Genomic DNA, 20,892 nt, shown 5'->3' with positions numbered 1-20,892 from the left:
ATTTTATAGAAGCAGTATTGTTTGCAACACACAGACCACTGATTCGGTGATTTAAAACACAGCCACTATTTACATACCTGTCACTAACTGGCTGACCCCAGGCAAGCACATATAAGCCACAAGTTCCCCAAAATGGCTAGTAACCACAGGGGCGGGGGAAATCAGTGTTCCAGGACTGTACTGTACACTGGGCACATGGCTCTTGGGGAGAGCTAGCACAGTAGGTGGGCCTGATAATCATTTCTATCCCCACACTTTCCACAGGCTGTGTTCATTATAGAAGATATCTTGCTGCTGAGGGTGAGCAAGGAATCAAAGGAAAGTCTTCTCCAAGCCAGCAGCTTTCGCCCTGGCCTTTATGCAGCTCACCTGTGTGCAGCTATGGTTCCCCCCCCACCCAGGGCTGGTAGAGTGGTGCAGGAAAGTTCCCCTTAATGGGGCAAGAATCAAAGCAGCTCTGCCAAAGAACCTGCAACAGCAGATTGCCCAGTATCTCCATGAGAGTTTCCTGGAGATCTCTAAGGGAGATTCCCATGAAGTGAGGGAGTCAATCAACACCCCGTTCTTCCGCTCAGACTACGCAGGTACGCGTATCATACAGACACAAGCCTGCAATCTTCCTGCCACCAACAACTTGCCTCAGTGATTCCCAAAATCAAAGCCACTTACCAGCAGCCTCCTCTCCTGTTTGTGCTTCACCAAGATCCAACAGCTATGACTGGCTAGCCTCCTCCAGGGTAGACATGAGCTCCTGGCTGCATACATCTCTGACCTCCGAGTTGTCCTCTGCCTCTGGTTCCCCCATCCCCTCCACATCCTTGTCCAAGATCTCCTCCTCCTGGCTCAGTCCACTCTTGACTGGCACACGAGACACCAAAGTATCCACAGTGGCCTTCAGAGTGGAGGTGGGGTCGCCACTGAGTATTGCGTCCAGCTCTTTGTAGAACCGGCAGCTCGTGGGCGCAGCACTGGAGTGGTGCTTTGCCTCCTGTGCCTTGTGGTAGGCGTTCCACAACTCCTTCACTTTGATCCTGTACTGCACTGTGTCCCGGTCATGGCCCCTTTCTGTCATGCATCGTGAAATCTCTCCATAGCTATCATAATTCCTACGGCTGGAGCGCAGCTGGGACTGGGCAGCCTCCTCTCCCCAAATGCTGATGAGGTCCAGCAGCTCGGCATTGCTCCAAGTGGGGGATTGCCCTGTGCATGGAGCAGGCCTGGCCACCTGGAAAGATGCACTGAGCCCACTGCACACATCACCGAGCAAACAGGAAGGGGACTTTGAAAATTCCCAAGGAATTTAAGGGTTGGGGATGACAGTTGGTCGCCTGAGGGCAGGGCAGCAGAGTTCAAACCGATGACCAGAGAGGCGAGAACAGACATTGTGGGACCCCTCTCAGAGGCCAGTCGCAGGGCCGTAATCGACCACTGTGTCTACACTGGCACCGCGGCGCTGTACCCCGGCGCAGACAGCTGGACGCCTCTCATCGGGGTGGGTTTTTTTACAGCGCTGCAACTGTGCAGTTTCTGCGCACTAAGCGGCTTGGCAGCGTGTGCACCTCGGGAGTTACACCGCAGGAAGCTGCTTTACTGCGCAGAAACGTGCCAGTGGAGACAAGGCCTAAGAATCACTTCTCGGGCTGAGATTTAAAACAACCACCTCCTTTAGTTGCTTGGGTTAGTATCTGTGAGAACTGACCATGTGCTGTATTAACCTCATGATTTGATTATTGGGTGCGTTCATCTGATAACCTGATTAACTGGTGATTCAATTCAGTATCATTATTATTTTACTGACAATTCCAGTTGTGACCTTGATTTGATTATTGTATTGTGTAAGTCTTATTTAGTATATTATTTAACCTTAGCAAGAAGTTTAATTGATTTTAAGTTCATTTTGTTTATTAAAAAGCATGCAGAGCCAGTTCTTTGTTTAAATTTGCAACTGGGCCAGTAACTTTGAGAGCAAAGTAATTTAGCTGAGTATCTAAGAGCTCATTGGCTCTCTCTTCTTAAATACCCTTGTCCCTCAGATTTTGTGTATGTGTGTTACTGAAATCTGTTTCTCTTGAAGCTTGCCAGGCACACACAGTTACTTCTTCATGATTTATTGAAAATCTTCTGCACAGACACAGTGAGAGCCTAATTAATTGGAATGAAGGAACTTGCATGAATGCAGACCTAATGTTAGAAGACATTTCAATAAGTCAAATCTAGAAAAGTGACTTTCCAGCTGAGATCAAAGTCAGGTCAGTTTTTCACTTGTTTCCCCTAAATACACAGTAAGTCTGAGACAGTTTTCAGTTGCTGTAATCATACACCAAGAAATAATTAGCATTGTATTGCTTGTTTTTTACATAATTTTACCCTAAGTTTCTACTATTTTTCACAAGAAAAATATCAAGAATTGTACATAGAGCATGCCACAACAGCTCAGAATGTAAATCAAGAAATGTAAACAAATATAAAGATAAATGCACACAAAAGCATTTTGACAATGGTAAATACACTTGTCAGAATGCACTGTATTCTTAAAACACACTTTGAACAACAGAACAAATGTTTAATATTGCATAAAGTTAACCTGAAAAGAAACAGTCCAGAGTATAAAATTTCTCCTACATTGAATTAATTATACTGGATGTCTTCAAATCTGGGGGGAGGGGATGGTGTTGTTCCCATTTCTATAAACTGGGAGGAAAAATCCTGCATTAGCAGAGTGATGGATAGAAAAATCTAACTGAGCTATTCCTTCATCTTTAACATCTAATGACTCTGTGAATAGCTTGCTCTTACTCAAATTAGTGCATTGACAAGAAATACAGCAGTTCTGCTATGACAACAGACCTAGGGGTTTTTGTTTGTTTTAAATCTTAAAGATCTCGATGTATCATTGATCAGGTCATGGTGCTCATGAGTAGGACAGCTACGGTTGAAATGCCATTTCCATTCTCTTTTAAGTTTTCCCAAATAAATGCCTTCAGAGCTGACATTTCCCATGCTTGTCTCAATTCAAAGGTGAATTTGTCTGGACGGTTTGACCAATTACAAATGTGTGTGTTTGTTTTTTAGTACTTTTGTGACATATTCCAATCGGAAGAGTCATGCTCAGGTAACTCAATAACCCAGAAGATAGAAACTCCAAAGCCGATTTTGTAGGTTCCAATGTGATTAAGTATTTTAGTGTGGCCTCCTCCACAATACCCCCCTTCAGGGCCTGGATGAGTCTGCAGCACCCACTTGTCAAATCTCCCCCTCTTCAGGGCTTCACAGTTATGATCCCAACAAATCAGTCTTGCTGGCCCTTCTGGCAGGGCTCTATTTATTTTCCAGGAAACACCTAAAGCAAAATGAGAGGAAAAAAAAGTCAGCATAAGGCCATTTACCCTGCTGGCCTTAGTCTCTGTCCTCGGAGTCTTTTCTCCAAGGCTACTGTCAGGCCTCCTGTCTCTGGTAGTCGCTGAAGTTCCTGCAACTCTCTCAACCCCTCTTCCACTTCATGCTGCTCCACAGGGAATGAGCTATTCCCGCTCAGGTGTGCCAGTTTAAGAACTATCATTGGTTGGGTCCTGGGCAACTGGCCTTTAAGGGGACAAACCACAGTTCCATAATCCCTCCTCTGCACAACCCCTGAAAACCTTGCTCATCTCAGGACAAGTTCTAGCTTCTGTACCCAATTCTCTGATGCCTTCAGCTTTCTGACTGTGGGGTCTGGGTGTGAACAGTCTCTCACTTCCCTTCCAGTTCGCTGACCATCATGAACAGGTGAACTCTCTCTTGGGTCACCTGATACTCCTCATCTAATTGCTCCCACATACCCTGAAAGGGAGCTGGAGCTACCCCCAATTCTTTTGTTTCTTCAAGGCCCAGTCTCTGGGTGGCCACCACCGCCCATCAGGACACCATTCTTTCTCACGTTTGTCTGATGACTAATCATTTCCTTGAAGTTCTCATTCTCAAAAGGGAAAGTCCTTAACATATGTCCTCCCATCCCACAGAGGAAGTATACTTTGGAGGCACTCTTTCTCCATAGAGAGGATAACCTTTTAGGAGAAGACCCCAGCCTCCCTGCATAGCTGAAGTAACACACCATGAAGTCACACTCCATAATAAGACTGATCATCCAGATATGTCCCAACTTCCCCCAGTGAAAACAATACCAGGGTTTCTCTGCCATTCCATAGGGGTTTTTTACCAACCAGTGAGAATAAGTGGGCTGATCTTTCCTTCCAAAGCCACATGGCCAGGGGCAGTCTTAACTTCCTTCTTCTGCAGGCTTTTCACACACAGACCCTCACCCCCACTGAGGGTACCCCATTACTGATCTTCCTCCCAAATTGGGTATACCTGGCCTGGCCCATCACTCCAGATGCTCCGCTCCAGCTGCCCTCTCATAAACCAAACTAATAGACAGCTTTTGAGGCATGGGTGCACATGATACTACTCCCTCTTAAAGGGGCCAGTCACCCTCTGACAGAAATTTTCTTCCATCTCTCTTGATATCCCTTCAGCTTCTGCACCCCTTCACCTTCCCTCCTTGGTAAGAGGTAGTCTCAAATTCTGCCAACTATGCCAGTGTTGTAGGGTTGCTGGCTTCAGGACACTCTTGTGGCCTAAGGTAGCTCTGCCGGCACCCTGCCTCAGTTTCCTTTTTCTTCAGCCTTTTTAGTTCATGGCCCTCCAAGGTTGGTATGAGCATTTGGGAAGGCTTTCTTTGCTGGGTTATAATGCTGCCACCCCTCTTTCCCCTTGCATCAGGAGCCCACAGCACTCTCTCAGAGCAGGGTTAGAATTAAAGCAGTTCGTCTCCTTGGATCAGAAGTTACACTCCTCCTTTCTGGTTAAATTAAAGCATAAGCAGTCAGTCTCTCTCTCTCTCTCTCTCTCTCCCCTGACACCAGGCATTTACAGCCCCCATTTTGGGGTTGGGTTGTAATTCCTGCCAACTGCATGCCTCAGCCATCTTCATATTTTTCATACTCTTTCATCTTTCATACTCAGCCCCTTTACCTTAAAGAGGTCAGCAGGTAGGCTTCCTCCTCCTCCTATCATCACCCCTTTATGAGATAGATGGACAACATAGATACTGACCTTCTTCCCTGGCCTTGTCCTGGTTGTCTGGACAAGAGGGGACCCTTGTCCCACCCTTCACTATAGCCGTCACAGTTCAGCCCTCTTAAAGAGACAGTTTTCACCCAAACTGATAATTCCCCAGGACCACGTCCCTCTCTTCCTTGTTTGACTTCTGCCATTTCTTAGTCCCTCTTTTTTTCCAACTTCCCTGCAACTGCATATATGCTGTATTCTCTGTTCTTGGTTTCCCTTTGAAATTGAGGTTATTAAGATACAGGAGAAAAAGTATCAGATGTGCAGTGTGACTGGGCTAAGGCACAGAATCATAGGGTTAGAAGGGACCACAAGGATCATCTAGTCTAACCCCTTGCCAAGATCATCTAGTCTAACCCCTTGCTGGCATATACAGATGCCTTAAATTTGGGGATAACTTAATTTTTGATATTTCTACCTTATATCTATGTGTGTGTGTTCTTTTAATTCATGGGTTCTCAACCTCTTTTTAATCTTACCCCAACTTTTTTTTTATTTGGAGCCCCTTACAAAGTGGGACTTTACAGTGTAATCTAAATGGAATTGGGGCAGTAATTCCAATAAAGGTGATTCTATTTTAAATAAATCCTGATATCTTGAACCTGATATCTAACTGTGCAAAGGATGGGAAACCTTCTAAAAGCACATAGTTTTCAGGGTGGTATTTCTTAATTACAGAATTGAAGCGTGCTAGTGGATACTGACCCCATGTGCCATCTAGCAATGCCACTCACTTAAATTTGGCCTGATTGCTTCTCCACCATGGTGGAGGGATAGTTGGACCAAACCTTAGTGGTGGTGCAATCCCATGTGCCAAATTCGCTCAAATTCATTTGTTATGCAGAGGCAGCTGGGTCAAATTTGAGTGAATGGCATTGTGACCCCATGAGTGAGTGGGAAGGGTAGCCATTCCCTTTTAGAAAGTTTGACACGGCATACCCCCACCAGGAAGGTGCACCGCCCTGGTTGAGAACCAGTTTTAATTTAATTTGTCCTCCTGTATGATATGATATTCAAAATCATATAATTTATACAGGCATACAGACAAATAATTTGGCAGTGATAGCAGAACCCAACTAAGAAATGTTTGACCTGCTATCCTACTCACATCAGTAGCAACATACAATAGTGTACACTATGGGCCAGGACCTGCTGCCATCATGCTCAGTGAGAGTTTTGCTATTGATCCTGTTCCCAGGGAAATCATTCTCTGAGTAGACAGCCCTGCTGATAAATTCAGAATATTCTTGATTTTTCACACAACAAAGAAGTAGTCAGTTTCAAAATTCAGATTTGTATCCAGGTTTTGTATACCCAAAGTTAATGGTTGTTCAGTTCAGTGGTTTGGTTTTAAAACTACTCTAGGAAAAAAGTTTTACTATTATTGTTCAAGAACATTGCTGTTGTCATATTGGATCAGACCCGGTTTATTGCTGATAGTTGTCACTTCCAGGTGCCTTAGAGGAAGGCAAAAGTGTCCAACAATAGGCAGATGTGGGATAATGAATCCCTGTGAAGCTTTCAGCCTACTCCCCAATACTTAGAGGTTGATTTAAGAACTGAAACATAGAGGGTTTATTTGTCTCTTATTTGTTGCGCAAGACAATTTTAAACAGGATCTCAAGACCAGGAGAGATCCCTAATGCAGTGTATGCTTGATGAAAGTTCAAGATGTTCTGAAGAAACTTCAAAAAGCAATTTATGAATTTTTTATGCTCCTACTTCCTTGCTTGGCCTGACACTTCTTAGCAGCTCTTCCCTCCTAGCTCCAAGCTATATGAAATGTACTCAGCTATCCTTTTTGGCACTTATGGGAGAAACCTCTGTAATTATTTGTCATGCAGAATTAGAAACCAGAGTTTGAAATGCTGGATTTGCTTTTTATGTGTTTGTTTACAGCAAAATCTCAATATAACAATAAAGACAAACAAGTGATGGATGATTGTTATATAAGGTAAGCTAGGGCAAAATCAGAAATATGATGACCCTTTCACAATGGGTCTGCACAATACAGTTAATTTTCTGAAAAGAGTCAGCTAGTAAACAGAAGAGAAAAATGTTTTTCTGACATTTTAGGTATGGTTAGGAAATGGACAACATAGTCTTTGGCTGTTCGCAGTGTGCCAACCAGACCCTCTCCTGTTTGAGGGTCTGCAAAAGCTGGCTGTGGGAATTCAGACTGAATAATTACAATATTACTAAGTGAATGAAATCCCCTGCTACTACTTCCAATATATCAGAGAACAAACAGCAGCGGTAGGGGAGTTCTTCTGGATGCTCTCATATGATAGCAGATTGATGCAAGGAAATGCTCCCCTAGCACTTACAGCCTGGCTCTGAGCCCTGTGGAGGGGCTGGGACCCAGGACACTCGCTGTAACCACCTCTTCCTTTGCAGCTGCCTCATCTGCTCGGAGTCCAGTCACCAGCTCCTGGGGGGAGCGAGGAGAAGCGCAGCAGGAAGGTGCTGGGCCTGTGGATGAGCTGGGCATAGGGCAGGCACCCCCCACTTTCGCTAACAAGCCAGATGGGGCCACAGGAGCAGCCAGTGACACCCTAATTAGCTCTTGTAAACCCAGCTCAGCCTGGGGGCTCCTGCAATGACATGAGACACAGTGAGGCTGAGATGGGCCCAGAGCCACTGGCACCAGCAGAGTTGGGGAGAGAACCCAGGAGACCTGGCTCCCAACCCGCCCTGCTCTAATCCACCAGACTCCACTACCCTCCCAGAGCCAGAGGAGAACCCAGGAGTCCTGGCTCCCAGCCCCTCTACTCTAACCCCCCAGACTCCCCTCCCAGAGCCAGGGGAGAACCCAGGTGTCCTGGCTCTACCTCCCACCTCTGCTGTCATCCACTAAACCCCCTCTCTCTGTCATGCTATAATAAATGAGCCCAAAAAGGGCAGTGGCACCCTGGCATCTCCAGGGAATTGTGAGGGCTGGGAGGAGGAGTGTCAGTCTGGAGTTCAAAGTGCCTCCCCAGCTGGTGCATGGCAGAGGAATGGGGGGTTCAGGATAAGGGTGTCTCTCCCTTAGCCAGTGAGTGGCAGAGGGATCGGGGTTTACTCATTAACATGGCATCAGGAAATGGAGTTGAACAAAGAAAGGAGGAAGACTGCAACAAACATCAACAAAACAAATGGTGGAGGCTTCAGGCCATTGTCCCAGAATCAAACATGGGTTGTCATTATCTACACTGGCTCCTGCTATGTGCTATAAACATGTTGAAATAAAGTTAGAAAAATGCAACATATTTGGTGATTTTAACTTATATAAGGCCGGATTCTGCAAGGTGCTGAGCAACATGAATTCATAATAGAGGCAATGGGAGCTGGATGCACTCACCTCTAACAGTGTGAGAGCGTGCAGATCTCCAGGTAATGCTCATAGCACCAGCTGAGCCACTAATGTTGCTGGGTCACTCAGTGAAATTAAATGTAGGGAATTAAAGATGCTGAGTTGTTTCCATCTCTGTGTTTATTGGCCTATACCCAGGAGTATATTTGAGTATGCTCTGTATGGACTTCACATCTATTTTGGCAGAATTCTTCTGTTATCTTTTCCTGGATAAAGGGTCTAAATGAACACTAAGGGACCAACTGAAACTTGTACTAAAGACTGCCACAGATGCCGAACAGAATTTCTGTTATTTGTTTGCTTTTCTATGAACAGGTCTCAGAGGATAGCAAAGTGGCTGTTGTGGACTGGCACTGGCATACACTGAAATCATTGTACTCCATTTGGAAGGACTCAAGAGCTATCCTCTTTTACTGCATCAGTACAAGTTGATAATGAAAACAAATAAAGACAAATGAAAGCTATTGTCCTGGTCGCCAGACATCTGACTGGCTTTAACAGTCTGCCAAAACCGGTCACCAGTGGCATTATTACAATTGCAAGTTAAAAGTGTGCAATACTCATGCTCCTGATCCATTTGCTGCAGCATCTGACACATCTGTTGCGGTAATAAACAGTCCTTTGTTGCATGTTGCTACTCACCAGCCCATTCGTTCCAAAGAGAGTCGGTAACTATTAATGTGACTACTGAACGATAGCACAGTGAGTGCCTCCAAAAATTAAAGCGCTAGTCTCTCGTCTTCTTTAGTGTCTTGAAAATTACAGTCAGTTGTGTGATGTCAGCAGTCCCTCCTCTGCTAAGCTGGGATAAAGAAGATATGCATCTTCTTTTCAGGCTTAAATTTAGTTCCTTTCATTTGTGGCAGACAAGGAATGTTCCTAGCAGAACAGCATTATACAGTGTATAAGGTCAAATGATTGCAGCACAGGATCTTGTCCAAGAAGTGAATATAGCTTGACCGCTTCATAATAGTGACCATAATATAATTAAATTTAACATCCCTGTGGCAGGGAAAACACTATAGCAGCCCAACACTGTAGCATTTAATTTCAGAAAGGGAGACTACACAAAACTGAGGAGGTTAGTTAAACGGAAATTAAAAGGTACAGCGCCAAAAGTGAAATCCCTGCAAGCTGTACGGAAACTTTTGAAAGACACCATAATAGAAGCTCAACTTAAATGTCTACCCCAAATTAAAAAACATAGTAAGGGAACCAAAAAAGTGCCACCATGGCTAAACAACAAAGTAAAAGAAGCAGTGAGACACAAAAAGGCATCCTTAAAAAGTGGAAATTAAATCCTAGTGAGGAAAAGAGAAAGGAGCATAAACTCTGGCAAATGAAGTGTAAAAATATAATTAGGAAGGCCAAAAAAGAATTTGAAGAACAGTTAGCCTAAGACTCAAAAAGTTATAGCAAAAAAAATTTAAGTACATCAGAAGCAGGAAGCCTGATAAACAACCAGTGGGGCCACTGGATGACCGAGATGCTAAAGGAGCACTCAAGGACGATAAGGCTATAGTGGAGAAACTAAATGAATTCTTTGCATCGGTCTTCACGGCTGAGGATGTGAGGCAGATTTCCAAACCTGAGCCATTCTATTTAGGTGACAAATCTGAGGAACTGTCACAGACTGAGGTGTCATTAGAGGAGGTTTTGGAATAAATTGATAAACTAAACAGTAATAAGTCACCAGGACGAGATGGTATTCACCCAAGAGTTCTGAAGGAATTCAAATGTGAAATTGCAGAACTACTAACTGTAGTTTGTAACCTATCATTTAAATCAGCTTCTGTACCAAATGACTTCAAAATTGTCAGACATATAGATAAACATAATTTGTTGAAGAGTAAACATGGCTTTTGTAAAGGGAAATCATGCCTCACCAATCTACTAGAATTCGCTGAGGAGGTCAACAAGCAAGTGGACAAGGTGGATCCAGTGGATATAGTATACTTAGATTTTCAGAAAGCCTTTAACAAGGTCCCTCACCAAAGGCTCTTAAGCAAAGTAAGCTGTCATGGGATAAGAGGGAAGGTCCTTTCATGGATTGGTAACTGGTTAAAAGATAGGAAACAAAGGGTAGGAATAAATGGTCAGTTTTCAGAATGAAGAGCAGTAAATAGTAGTGTCCCCCAGGGGTCTGTACTGGGACCAGTCCTATTCAGCATATTCATAAATGATCTGGAAAAAGGGGTAAACAATGAGGTAGCAAAATTTGAAGATGATACAAAACTACTCAAGATAGTTAAGTCCCAAGCAGACTGCAAAGAGATACAAAAGGATCTCTGAAAACTGGGTGACTGGGTAACAAAATGGCAGATGAAATTCAGTGTTGATAAAGGCAAAGTAATACATACTGGAAAACATAATCCCATCTATATATATAAAATGATGGGGTCTAAATGAGCTGTTACCACTCAAGAAAGAGATCTTAGAGTCATTGTGGATAGTTCTCTGAAAACATCCACTCAATATGCAGCGGCAGTCAAAAAGCAAACAGAATGTTGTAAATCATTAAGAAAGGGATAGTTAAGAAGACAGAATATATCATATTGCCTCTATATAAATCCATGGTACACCCACATCTTGAATTCTGCATGCAGATGTGGTTGCCCCATCTCAAAAAATATATATTGGAATTCGAAAAGGTTCAGAAATGAGCAACAAAAATTATTAGATGTATGGAACGGCTTCTATATGAAGAAGAATTAATAAGCCTGGGACTTTTCAGCCTGGAAAAGTGATGACTAAGGGGGGATATGACAGAGGTCTATAAAATCATGACTGGTGTGGAGAAAGTAAATAAAGAAGTGTTATTTATTCCTTCTTGTAACACAAGAACTACAGGTCACCAAATGAAATTAATAGGCAGCAGGTTTAAAACAGAGAAGGAGGTATTTTTTCACACAACGTACAGTCAACATGTGGAACTCCTTGCCAGAGGATGTTGTGAAGAACAAGACTATAACAGGGCTCAAAAAAGAATTAGATAAATTCATGGAGGATAAGTCCATCAATGGCTATTAGCCAGGATGGGCAGGGATAGTGTCCCTAGCCTCTGTTTGCCAGAAGCTGGGAATGGGTAAGATGGATCACTTGATGATTACCTGTTCTGTTCATTCCCTCTGGGGCACCTGGCATTCACCACTGTCAGAAGACAGGATACTGGGCTAGACGGACCTTTGGTCTGACCCAGTATGGCCGTTCTTATGTTCTTATTGAGCAATAATGGCATTGCATACATATTAAGAAAGGCTATTAAATAGTGACATTGAAGGGAAATTACATCAAATATACAAAGGGAACATCACTATATGCCACTATAATGAAAGAATGTTCCAAAATTACTCAGACTATGGTGGACAGCAACGGAACAGGGCAAACACCATGATGAGTCAGAAAATTAGAATGATACTGACTCAGATTACAAACATCCCTAGCCCTATCTTTTTATCCAGTTAATGGTACCTCTAGATTTTCATCCTCAGAGTCATAAACTGAGTCTAGGATGTGATGACAGATTTTTCCTGGCACACATTAGATTCCAAACCACGAGAGCTGCGAATTAGACAGGTCACTCTGTGCTGATCCTAGCCTTGCTAGCAGCCAGTCTTCAGATTAGCTATGATTACTGTTTGTGGGGTGAAAAAAACCCACCTGTTTAAACACAGTCAATATCTACTGGCAGATACAGAGCCTCTTTTCCACCTACCTAGCTATTTGTGTAGCTCTGACTCCATAAAACATGACTAATTCATGGTCTTTCCTGGCTCAGCTCTTCCGTCACTGAGTCTAGGTACAAAAATTTCACTTTCCAGTTCAGCCTCTTCTGATTGTCTTCTGCACTTCCATGTCTAGTCTATCTCTCCCTGCCATATGGCAGCCCATCCTTGGGTGTCCTCCTGCAGCAGGCTGCAGCACGACAGTTGCACCCAGACACAGTTTCCCCATCATTTGCTTTTAGAAAGGGATAAAATTTCTCTCAATACCCAGTACTGAGTCCTGCTTTTGGGCATAATCTAATCCTACACACCAGTGCAATAGTTCCCCAAAATCTTTGTAATAAAACCATTCTCCAACGGTCACAACACAAAGATACAGCAGGTTTTTCCCATTTCCCTTTTCAGGGATGTCACCTCCAAATCATCTGCTCAAGAGCCAATAGCAGCCCTTTGTTCCTTGTTCCTTCTGCCCCAGATCCAGAGCTCCACTCTGTGAGCCTCCCTGCCTGAGTGCGACCAGCTTCCCCCACAGCCCCACTGGTCCTGCAGTGCTCCAGTTCTCCAGGCCTCCCAGCCTTGGCTCATAAGGATTCACCCTCCCACAACAACCCTCTGGCTTCCATGCTTGGCTTCCCCTGCCAAAGATGGATCTTCCCCTTTTCCTAGGGGACACTGCCTGAACCTTCTGCTTACCTGGGATCCCCAGCTTTGGTCAGTTTACACCAATCGCTTTCCTCCAAGCTCCTCACGGGCAGCTCACAGTAATGTCCTCCTTCAGCTCTTAATCTCAGGCAACTCTGTGCTGCTCCTTTCTGGCTTTCTAATCTCCAGGCCTCCTTCCAACTTGCTCTCTCTTAAATAATATTGGGGTAGTCAGTGACCAATCACAGGTGCATTAGCCTCTTTCTTCTTAAAGGGCCAGGGTCACTCTTTCACAACCCACTTTTCCTCCTTTCCTGTGCATAGACAGATTTTTGCAGGGAGGGGCATGGGAGGGCATTGCCCCCCAAACTGCAAGCCTCAGGCAGGCAGCCTGCGTGTGCAATATAATGAGTTCTGCAGAGGAGACAGGAGACTGCTGCTCCCATCTTGTGCCCCTCTCCGTGGTGGGGGGGCAGAGAGTCATAATCTTATTTATAAACAGAGTGATTAACAGGTGATTAAGATAAGAAAGGGCTGTAAGAATGTTTCCTAAACTTAAATAATCTGTTCCAACTTTCGTGAACTGCAAAAAGTAAGTAGCCTAAATGACAGAAAATAAATGTAGATTTTTCTACAATTGTTTAAATTGTTATATTCAAGAGGTAGTAACAAAGTTACTAATACCTTTCTTTGAGAAGATAACAGATTTTTTAGACAAAAAAACTTCAGTAGATCTAATTTACCTGGATGACAGTAAGGCATTCCATACAGTTCCATGAGAAATTATTAGTTAATTTGGAGGAGATGGGGATTAATATGAGAACTAAAAGGTGAAAAAGGACCTGATTAAAGGGGGGACTGCAACAGGTCATACTGAAAGGTGAACTGTCAGGCTCGGGGGAGGTTACTAGTGGAGTTCCTTGGGAATCAAGTCTTGGGGCCAATCTTATTTAACATTTGTAATTACTGACATTGGCACAAAAATGGAAATGTGCTAATAAAATTTGCAGATGATACAAAGTTGGGAGGTATTGCCAATATGGAGGAGGACCAAAATATACTACAAGAAGATTGGATGATCTTGTAAACTGGAGTAATAGAAATGGGATAAAATTTAAGAGTGCAAAGTGAAAAGTCATGCATTTAGGGACTAACAACAACAATTTTTGCTATAAACTGGGGATTCATCAGAAGTGACAGAGGAGGAGAAAGACCTAGGTGTATTGGCTGATCACAGGATGACTACGATGTGGCCACAAAAAAAAGCTAATGAGGTCCTGGAGAACATCAGGAGAGGTATTTCCAGTAGAGAATGGGGAGTGCTAGTACCATTATACAAGGCACTGGTGAGACCTCATCTGAAGTACTGTGTGCAATTCTGGCCTCCCATGTTTGAGAAAGATGAATTCAAACTGGAACAGGTGCAGAGAAAGGCTACTAGGCTGACCTGAGGAATGTAAAACCTACCTTATGAGAGGAGACTCAGAGAGCTTGGCTTGTTTAGCCTAACCAAAAGAAGGCTGAGGGGAGATATGATTGCTCTCATTACATCAGAGGGATAAATATCAGGGAGAGAGGAGAGTTTATTTAAGTTAAGCACCAATGTGGACCCAAGAATAAATGGATATAAACTGGCCATCAACAAGTTTAGGCTTGAAATTAGGTGAAGGTTTCTAACCATCAGAGGAGGGAAGTTCTGGCGCAGCCTCCCAAAGGGAGCAGTGGGGGCAAAAAACCTAACTGGCCTCAAGACTGAGCTTGATATGTTTGCGGGGGGCTGGTATGACAGGACTTCCTACAATGTCGTATGGCCCACTGGTGATTGCCTGTAGCAAAAATCCCCAATGGCTGGAGACGGGACACTAGATGGGGTGGGCTCTGAGTTACTACAGATAATTCTTTCCCAGGTATCTTCCTGGTGGGTCTTGCCCACATGCTCAGGGCCTAACTGACAACCATATTTGGGGCCGAGAAGGAATTTTCCCCTGGGTCAGATTGGCAGAGACCCTGGTGATTTTTTGCTTCCTCTGTAGAATGAGGCATGAGTCACTTGCAGGTTTAAACTAGTGTAAATGGTGAATTCTCTGTAACTTGAAGTATTTAAACCATGATTTGAGGACTTCACTAACTCAGCCAGAGGTTAGGGGTGCAGGAGGTCAGACTAGATGATCACGATAGTCCCTTCTGACTTCAGTAAGTGTATCTGAGTAAGAATACACATTACAATTTTAAACCTAATCAGTGTCCCTTAAGTGACTTGCCACAAGATGTCAGAACATGTTAGTATTAGAGCTCAGTGGGTCTAATATTTATTTAATTTTCTTTCATGATATAGGAATCAGATACAGTGATCCTGACAGAATTTCTGAATTATTATCTGCAAAACCCCCCCCACAGATTCGAGTTTTCAGGTTTTCAGTTGCCTAAGTAGCTCCTGGAATCATGGTTAAAGTTGCCTCTTCCTTCCCCCCCCTCCCCCCCCCCCCAACAAAAAAAAATCTGAAATGGCATCCCTGTGGGCAGGCATGGAATTTCCCCCGCCCCAAGTACGGGCCCGACTGGAGCTGCCTACCCTTCCTCCCCTCCTACCCCCCAGACGCAAAATATAGAAGTCAAACTATGCTATGTTCCTGTGCTATGCTTCTGTCTCATGGTAGGCAGAGTCTAGACTTCTAGGTTTTCCTCCTGGAAACAGGAGAGGCCCAGAATCTCTCCTGTGCCAAAATCCAAAGGAGCGAGTGGGGAAACAAAAAGACTGCTATGACTCCATGATGTTCTATGCTGGCCCTGAGATAGGTTAGAGCATATAGGAACTAGAACCCCTGCACACCAGCTTGCTAAAAATGCTTTTCCCAGTGAATCATTATTCTATTCTTCCTACACTTTCTACTCCTTTTAGAATTGTGGTTGTCATCCCTTGCACTGTGTTAGAATTTTTCTAATTTGTGTTCTATTTACATATCATACCTACAGCACTTCTGCTTCTATAGCTTAGTACTCTGCTTTCTAAATCAAAACCTAGATTATGTTAATGATATTATAGTTCTATTCCCTATCACTACTACACATTCTTCAAAATGCACTTTTTAAAAAACTCTCTATTTTTAGCTTCAAATATTGTGACCTTGTTGACAATGAAACACATCAAGAGCCACCAGTGCACTCCCTTTTACTCTCTAGTTCTCTCTGACTTTGATCATTTCTAGTTATATGATTTACTTGTTCAACCAGTTTGGTGTTTTCTGTGAACTTGGATACATTCCTTCCAATTATTTCCATAAGGAATGAGAAGTACTGACTCATACACGAATCCCACTGATACTTCACTCTGTCACATAGCCTTTTACCATTGCAACTTATCATTAGTCAACTGTCTAGCATTTTACCTATTCAAAGATGGTGCTTTGCGATGCTGTCCTTGTTAACTTTACATTTTACAGTGTCAAGGATATTTCTGAAATCCAGTTAGATCATGTCCACTTTTTATCTCTGCTTTTTCTCTATGTTACATGATTAAAAAACCCTACTAGAATTGGTGGACAGAATTTAGCCTTTATGAAAAAATGCTACCTAGACTTTTTTATTCAGATTCTTCCAATTATAGACTATTCCATACTTTATTCATGTCTTCAGGATTTCATAGACCAATGAAGTTATTAAAAGTTATTCATCTAATGTTTTCTGGCTTTTCCCCTGCTAGTACTTACATTATTAAGGACTGAAGTTATGTTTTCTTCCTCCCATTCTCCTAGTAGCTTTGCTTTCAGAAAGGAACTACAGTGAACTCCAATTAAATGAGATGTGAATTGTTCAGAATTTCTTAATCTGCCACTCACAGTCATTATCTCTTTCTGGCAAGGGACAAAAAATGGAAACTGATCAAAATGCAAAAGAACATCCCGTGCAGCCTAAAGTATTGTTCACTAAGTCTGGTCAAAACTGAAAGAGAAAAGGACACTAAAAATTTGGATCTAGAATGAGCCCAGCAAATCTTTCAAAAAACAAAAACACCCTGTACATCTAATTTTTCTTTCTGTTCTTGAAAACTTGAGGATTTTTGTCTTTCAGCTTGTGGCTTATCCTGCACTGGTGCACTGAGGCCTGTGGAAAAAAGGGTGCAGATAAACTTTCTCCACACCTTCCTCACCAACATAGGAATGCTGACACCAGCACTCCTTGGCCATGAGACGGAAGGACTGCTTAGCACACCCACTGGCATTCCACAGGACCAAAAAATGTGTGTGCAGTTAGCTTAGAGGCATGGCCAGGCTGCCATCACATCCTAGCATATGGGCACCATGTTCTGTGAAGAAGGAATTCTGTTCCTTTCACCACAAAGTGCAATGAGTACAATACAAAGTGCTCCTTCTCATGGTCTCTGAGGGTTTTTATTTACTGCCAAAAAGGTATGTATTTCTCATGGGATCACTAACATCTATTAAACTTCCTTATGAAAATCCCACTGGAGACAAAGCACTATAGTATTTACTACCAGGCATTTAGGCAAGTTCACCATTTCTTCCCCCACCCATAGTTACTTCATGGTAAAAGCTGTGGTACCTCCACTAGGATTTTACAGCAGGATTTTATTGCTAACACGTTAGTTATCCTGCTGTAAATCAGGCCACCTTTTTGCAATGAAGACAGCCTCAAACATTCTGTCTGTATATGTCCACTATCCTAGGAAAGAGCACCTCGACTTGATTGCTTTGTAGTCCACACTCTAACGCTTCTCATCGGAGCAAGGACACGATTTAGTCCACTGTAAATAGAACAAACTTACAAAGCATTTTGAAAGGAAGAGAAGGCCTTTACATCCTGTTAACACTAGGATAATAACTCCTAACAACTTCACTAAACATTACAGGGAAAGGAAGCTCTTTGCATTTATAACATGATAGACTGCAGCAACACAAAAATAAATCAGTCAACAAACATTTGTTTGGAAAGGAGAAAACACATCTCCAACGTAGGTTTAAAGCTCATTTTATAAACATGGGGACTCTGAATAATTTTGAACTGAATGGGGGTATCAAATGTTACCAAAAAGTATTTTTGACAGGTTTACATTAATTTGTCAATTAAAGCCATTTGCTATTAAAGGCCCTATAGTTCCGTGATTTTTCATACACAGGTTAAAGTAATTTAAAGCTGTCACTCCTTATAATAGCTGTGGAAAAACTGACTGACTTGTTTTGCTTCACTTACACAATCAACAACAAAATATGTTAGAAATCTGTAGGCTCTTCCATTATATGGCAGCATAACTAAATATTTTTCAAAAATAAAGTGAAATGAAATCTAAGTAAATCTACACCACACATTTCTACCTGTTCACTATGCTATTTTTACTCCTATTTAGTTACCCCAGTCACCCCACCCACACTGCCAATATCAGTCTTGACTTGGAGAAATAGTGACTGCAATGCAGTATGCTGGCTAAGCATTGCAACACTTACTGTAGTTTCTATCTGTTTAAGTTTGCAACCTGTAGCCATGAACATTATGTCCGAGAGTTTGCTTTTCAAAGGTGATGAGCTCCTGCAACTTGTCTTGATTTCAGCTGGAGTTTAGGGTGTTCGATGTTGTGTACTCACTCATTAAAGCAGAGTACTTACATTCTTTTATTCTCACTTTATATATATCTAACTAGAGATGGTTGAAAATGTCTGGGACTTTTCCTGTCTAAATTTTTTATTTTTAAATGAAAAACTTCATCTATCTGCGAATCAATTCTTTTTTTTATTTTTTCTTTCAATTTCTGTGTCTCAAACTGAAATGAATTTGATTTTCGTCCCCCTCTAATCTCTCCCCTCATTTTTTTATTTACTTTCCCTCATTTTATTCAGCTGGAGAAGCTGAGGAAAAGTTTAAAAAGGGAAGGAAAGCGGTGGGGGGCGGGAGAAAAAAAAGAAGGAAAACAAGTGTAAAGAATGAGGCTGGGGTCCTATAGAAAAAACAGTATGTGATTTTGTAATTAGAGACTGTCTCACTGCACATACTCAGAAAGGGGAGCTGCATTAAGGTTGCACAGGCAACCATAATTCTGGCATTTCCTAACTTCAGAGTGATTGACTTGGCAACGTTAATGTTTTTTAAACATAGGATTTATATTCCTGTAGCATTTCAAATGTCCCAGTCAGAATCAATTCTTTATATATCTCCCATGCTGCACCTGTTCTGTGGTTAAATAGAAATATTCAGTCTCCAGGATTGCCAACTAGATCGACACCTTGAATGATCTCTAAAAAGAGCTGCTCAATTGATCTGACCTGATACCTCTCTCTTCATAGACATGCCAGCCTCAGTTTTGAGGTCTGTTGCAGCAGTGCAATTGCCTCAAAGGGACCTCAGGAAATTCCTCCAGTATAGGGCAACTGGAAGAACAGACCAAAGCCACCACACCCGCCATGTAATCCCTAGCATAGGGATGTTCTGAAAGAAGTGTCCAGGGCTGTGATGGGTCACAGTGGGGTAGAAGAGAGTGTGGCCAAGAGCACTTTGTGTTCCTGTCATTCTGGGCCAATGGAATGGCCAAAAGGGGACCATGCAAATTTGCTGTGAATTAGAGCAGCCCCCCAGATTGGAGCTGGGTATCAAAACTTTAGGAAGTAGAAAACCACTTTTTCCACCCCACTTTGTGAGCTGTGCCTAAAAATCTAGGCTCTCTTCGTTCTGAAGGAGTCCAGTCATACTTTCAGTATACACAGTTTTAGTCAGTTAGCAAATTAAAGTCACTTCAGAGCTGTTGAATGCCGCTGTGTCTTATAAACTAGATTTGCAACCCTTCAAAGTCAACACATTTTAAGATGAGTGCATTTTCATTTGGAGAAATGTGTGAAAAATCTAGAGCAGGAATTTTTCAACTGTGCTGCAGAATTAAAAACCCCAGAGGCCTGTGTATCCAAAAGGCAAAGCAATTCAAGATGAGTGACAAGAACGACTTCCATTGCTAACATGACAGAATAATGAAGGTATCTGAATAGATTTCAATGGGGCAGTACTGTAACCTTAGTAAGAACTGTCTTAGATTTACTGAGTTGTATTATTTCCAAAGTATGCCAGTAATAAAATGACAGCAATTCGTTATTCTGAGAGTGAGAAATGGATCATGAACATTTATTATGGAGTTGTCTAACAGCACTACTGAAATATATTAGTGTTCTTATTATAACCTTTCCTGAATCCCTATTCTCATGGGTTTATAATAGGGAGGGATGAGCCAGTTCTGCTAAAATGAGAATTCCCATGAATGTGAACTGAACATGTTTTGAGATCCTAAATATTAATTCCTCCCACACTCTTTATTTTAATTTCCACAAATTTGTGTTTTTTCCAATTTCTAACTGGGATTGGATGCAGAGTGTTAGAATTAGAGCTGGCAGGAAAAATTCCCACAAAATATGTTTTCAATTTTCTGACAGTTTGCCTGCCAGCCTGGTGCCAGAGCAGATTGTCTTTGAGCCAGGGACTCCAGGTTCCACAGTTCCAGAGCAGACTGCTATGCAGATCGTCTCTGAGTCGGGGAACCCAGGGCTCAGTGGCTATTCCCCTTCATGGAGAATTTTGAAATTATGAGTTTTCATTCCAAAGCAGAATGAACCCACATTTCAAATTACCGTAATCTCTGCAAAATAGAATTACCTTTCTCTGCTGCAGCTCATTAAAATATTTCCAGAAAAGTTTTTCTGACTCACTCAGAAGCAGCAAATTGTAGAAATCTCACAAGTAAGCCTATTCTTGTGAGATTTCATCCCAAGGTGTGATTTATTATAACAGCAAAGCTCTTATTCAGAAGAGTGGAAGCAGGATGTCGTCCAATATCTCCAGATTTTAGATGGTTAAACACCCATCTAATGAGCATCAGTTTCTTGATGCTTCTGAGTTGAACTTCTGAGTCCATTACAGTCTGTCCAATGCTAATTTAAGGGCTTATCCTGCAGCTCTTACCACGGGTGCTGGAACAATTTTTATAGCAACTGTGCTGATAGCCATTGAACCAAACTGTAAACCCTGAATATAATAGAAAGCACTTCAAGTCAGGGGGTACAGGAGCACCCCTCG

At 42.5% G+C, this 20,892-nt stretch overlaps 1 long non-coding RNA gene across 1 annotated transcript in view; it reads right to left on the bottom strand.

Annotated features, from left to right (window-relative positions):
• Nucleotides 1-2,294: 2,294 nt before the first annotated feature.
• Nucleotides 2,295-20,892, bottom strand: part of LOC125637192 (uncharacterized) — a 58,551-nt gene continuing 39,953 nt past the window's right edge. The window contains exons 7-8 of the long non-coding RNA XR_012668305.1: nucleotides 16,536-16,679; nucleotides 2,295-3,340 (exon numbers count right to left, since the gene is read on the bottom strand). This is a non-coding gene — a long non-coding RNA (uncharacterized LOC125637192). The remainder of the gene's footprint in view (nucleotides 3,341-16,535; nucleotides 16,680-20,892) is intronic.

This window comes from Caretta caretta, chromosome 5, assembly GCF_965140235.1.
Source record: "Caretta caretta isolate rCarCar2 chromosome 5, rCarCar1.hap1, whole genome shotgun sequence".
NCBI lineage: Eukaryota > Metazoa > Chordata > Testudines > Cheloniidae > Caretta > Caretta caretta.
This window is presented reverse-complemented; position numbering and strand designations above follow the sequence as displayed.